The 4,664-nt window shown below is 34.0% G+C and overlaps 1 pseudogene; it reads left to right on the top strand.

Moving 5' to 3' along the window:
• Nucleotides 1-2,678: 2,678 nt before the first annotated feature.
• Nucleotides 2,679-3,025, top strand: LOC114892777 (annotated as a pseudogene).
• Nucleotides 3,026-4,664: the final 1,639 nt, after the last annotated feature.

Genomic DNA, 4,664 nt, shown 5'->3' with positions numbered 1-4,664 from the left:
TCCACATTCTTGCCAACACTTGTTATTTGTTGTCTTTTTGATGGCAGCCATTCAGACAGGTGTGAGGTAATATTTCATTGTGGTTTTGATTTGCATTTCCCTGATTATGAGTGATGTTGAGCATCTTTCCATGTGCCTGTTGGCCACCTGTATGTCCTCTTTGGAAAAATGTCTATTTGTATCCTCTGGCTATTTTTGAATTGAATTGTTTGTATTTTGGATATTAATCCCTTATCAGACATATCACTTGCAAATATATTCTCCCATTCAGTAGGCTGCCTTTTTGTTTTATCAATGGTTTCCCTCACTGTGCAAAACTTTTTTTTAGTTTGATGTAGTCCCATTTGCTTATTTTTGCTTTTGTTTCCCTTGACTACGGAGACAGATACAAAAATACTGCTAATACTGATGTCAAAGAGCATACTGCCTATGTTTTCTTCTAGGAGTTTTATAATTTCAGGTCTTACATTTATGTCTTTAATCCATTTGAATTTATTTTTGTATATGGTGTGAGAAAAGTCTAGTCTTTTACAGGTAGCTGTCTGTTTTTCCCCACCGCTACTTATTGAAGAGACTGTCTTTCTTTCATTATATATTCTTGCCTGTTTGTTGTCGATTAATTGACCATATGGGCATGTGTTTTTTTTTCTGGACTCACTATTCTGTTCCATTCTATGTGTCTGTTTTTGTGCCAATACCACACTGTTTTGTTTACTTATTTTTTCATTGAGAGTTTAAGGTCTTATCCCAGAAGTGTAACTCATAATGGGAACTCTGACAGGCAGGGAGTGGTAGGTTTATGATTTTTGATTGAGACAATATGCCAATTAAATAAGTAGATCTTTATTCCCTTTTTGATGACTGATGACCTAGTTTGACATAAATCATTATAAGAAAACTTTCATAGAATTGATGCAATGATCAGTTTCTGTATTCTGTATTAGAACAATATCAACAATAGAGAGTAAAAGCATATAAGACTTTTAGATCCTGGGAACCTGCCAACCATATAAGGAAGGCAATAGAATCCAATGTGATATAGTGGTTGAGAGGAACCTGGAGTCTCTGCTCCTTTCAAAATTTAGGTCTGCCACTTAGTAGTTATAGAATCTTAGGACCAACTTAGTTAACTTCTCTAAACTACTTTCCTCATCTATAACCAGAGTACTTCATAGAGTTATAGAAAGGATTCAATTTTTTTAAAAAATCAACATAAGGCACTTACCACTGCTTAGCACACAGCAAGGGCTAAATGTGAGCTATTATGTTTGTTTCTTAAGGTCAGGGAATGTGTCCTTTTTTCAGCAAATAATTAATGAATGACATACAGGTCTTACTCATTGAATATTTCACAGGTGCCTGCTTATCACATAACTTTTCATAGACACTAAACACACAGAGAAATAAAAATGTACATTTTTTTTTTATTCATAGACTGAGAGCTCCCAAAGATGAAAGATGAGGGGTCTACCACTTTATTGCTCTATTCTTAGCATCTGACACAATGTCTGGCACATGGTAGATACTCAATAAATATTGTTGGATCAATGAATGAATATGAACCCTTAAACTTAACTACTAATATTTTCACAATTAAATCTTCTGCTAACTACATTCTTCTTTCTTAACTCCCCTTTTCTTTTAGATAAGTTCCAACTCATGTAGAGCTGTGTTTCAGCCAAGAAAAGTATATGTTTCTCCCTCAAGAGAATAGTAGTTTGGCTCCTATGTCCTAAAAGCCACTAAAACAGTTTGGATTTTTCTTGCCCTTTACAATTCCTAAGTTTCTACCTGACAACTATGTCCTTCTCCAACAACTTAATTCTCCACAAAAATATGACAAAATATAGTTGGCCTTTTTTTGGACGGGGCATTTTTTTAGCATTTTTTTATCCCTCTAATTTTGTGTTTCCCATAAGCATCCATTACTATCAGAACATGGCACAAGTCAATATAATTGGGTACGTATCATTATGAGTCATCTAGGAATTGTAACTTCTCATAAAGTGCACCCTCTTATATAGTAACTAGAACAACATGGAGTTTACTATCACTGGCCTTAAGAACAGAGCTTCTATCCTCTTAGACTTTGTATCTCTAGGAAATGATTTAGTCCCTAACATATATCTGGAGTTCGGTAAGTGATTGTTGGCTGTTGAATCACTACTTCAAAATGCCAGACAAAAATAAAATAAGAAGGAAATTTTATGATTAGAATAAATCTGAAAAGGATATACTTTTGAATGACAATGTTAGAAAGAATAGGAAGAATGAAATGTATATAAAAGAGTATCCTTGATTTCTCAATGAAGTGAGATGAACAATCTTAAAAACTTTTCTTTTTAATTTCTAGGAAATAGGAGTTATTAATAGTTTTGTACTCTAATCTAAATCATAAGAAGAATCGATTTTGAGGTTCAAGACGAAGTTGATAACTCAAGACTAAACTTTGTTGCCCAAAACAATTTAAAAATATTGTAGTTCATTCACCTGTGACAAGAACTGAAAAAAGATGTATTGAAATGTTAATGTTCTTCTACTTCTCTTTTTGCTCTTTCCTGCCTTCACCTTCTTTCATCCCTCAAGAAAATGTACCTTTACCAGACCATTCTCCCAAAGTTCATATAGGGAGTTAAAGAATGAGTAGAAAGAGTCTTCTCTCATGTCCTGCTTCCAAGATGACCAAGAAAAGAAGGAACAATGGTCATGCCCAAAGGGCCATGGCCATGTGCAGCCCATTCGCTGCACCAACTGTGCCTAATGCATGCCCAAGGACAAGGCCATTAAGAAGTTTGTCATTTGGAACATAGTAGAGGCTGCAGCTTTCAGGGACATTTCTGAAGCGAGTGTTTTCAATGCCTATCTGTTTCCCAAGCTGTATGTGAAACTACATTACTGCGTGAGTTGTGCCATTCACAACAAGGTAGTCAGGAATTGTTCTCAGGAAGCCGGGAAGAACCAAGCACCTTCACCCCAATTTAGATCTATGCGTGCTGCCCCACAAAGTCCACCAAAGCCCATGTAAGGAGATAAGTCCTTAAAGACTGGAGAAACGCTGTTCTCTGAAAAGACAATAAAATGGAAATAATACTTAAAAAAAAATAAAGAATGAGTAGAAAGAAACATGACTAAAGAGGCAGGAAAAAAAATCAAGACATAAGAATCTTCATGAGTTAAAGTTCAGGCAATGTTTTTGGAGAGGAAGGGTGAAAGATTCTAAAAATAAGAGGCTTATCAGACCCTGTAGGCTGTAAACAAACAAGAGGAGGAAAAAAGGAAGACTTTTGGAAGTATTTTTATGAGATAAACTTGATTAAAATTTAGAGTTATTTGAGAGATACAAGTTAAATTGTTATCACATAGCAATTACCTTTTTTACATACTAGTATTTCTGTTTTGTTTTAATGATGCTAAAACTGGGCCAGGTGGGTCCCTAAGGTGACAATTAGGAAAGTGCTTAATGGATTGGAAACATGAGTTACTAGAGAAAAAGGATTCTAACATTAGTTAATAATCAATTATTACATGTACTATTCTATTTATGAAGGTTTTTTTTTTTGTATTTAATGTTCACAGCCATACTGTGATTATAGGTAAGTAAACCAAGATTCAGAAAGACTAATTAGCCCACACTAACAAGTAATGGATGTAAGATTCACACCCAGATATCTTATTCTGAAATTTATGAGCTACATCCTGCAACCTCTGTATAAGCCACAGGAATTGGTATGCCAATAAAACAATTAACATACCAGTGTTTAGCAAAGTATTTCAGAAAATGCCTGTTTTGAGATAACTCTTTTCACAAATTGAATATCTGTTTGATACCACTCCCACTGTGCTAGCTCATGATGCAATTTACTATATTGTAATGTTACAGAAATAGTTTGTTTTGATTTATCTCCATACACCTGTAATTGATACAGAAAGAAGTTGCTGTATTTGAAATTTCAGCTGGCTAGTAGAAAATGAATGGACAAGCAGCTCTTTTCTTCATCTTGCCTCTTAGCTAGCCTAATTAAATTTGTCTAGTCTGAAAATCTCCAGTAGTAAATGCTTTTGTTACTCTGAAACACTATAAACATTTTCACTGAAATGTTATTCAATTCATCATAATAGTGTCTTTGGGAGGTATCCCCCAAAATATAAATAAATTTTAAAATGTATTCTCAGCTCACAGATCACTGGGTACATTATGGGTTCATATGATTTGTCTGTCTCTGCTATTTTCTGACATAATCATATCAATTTATACCATACAGACCATTAAAACACAATAAGAAAAGGTCATGAGGTGAATTCTGTTTTGTGAACCTTTTATATGTAATAAGTCAATTTTGTTATCAAATGTGCAAATGATTAAGGAAACAAGACTATATGATGAAGAAAATTCAATATAAATGCAAAATGCTGATCTTGTATGCAGCTGATCAGATCTTGAAAAGGTAAACATTTATAGTTGTAAATTAATATTAAAATAACCTAGCATAATATAGCTGTATATCTTGATTTGAGGGCACATAAGGAGAAAACTGGTTAAACCTAGAGGTAGTTAAACTCTGATGCAGTACTGGAAATATTTTTAAATAAAAATAATTTTTCTGTCTGAAATTGTTTCAACATGGTCTAAACCCACAAATATGTGTTCTGCCCCCACTGCGTGA

The sequence above is a fragment of the Monodon monoceros genome, unplaced genomic scaffold (assembly GCF_005190385.1).
Source record: "Monodon monoceros isolate NGI ecotype Baffin Bay Population unplaced genomic scaffold, NGI_Narwhal_1 Super_Scaffold_12, whole genome shotgun sequence".
In the NCBI taxonomy this organism is placed as follows: domain Eukaryota; kingdom Metazoa; phylum Chordata; class Mammalia; order Artiodactyla; family Monodontidae; genus Monodon; species Monodon monoceros.
This window is presented reverse-complemented; position numbering and strand designations above follow the sequence as displayed.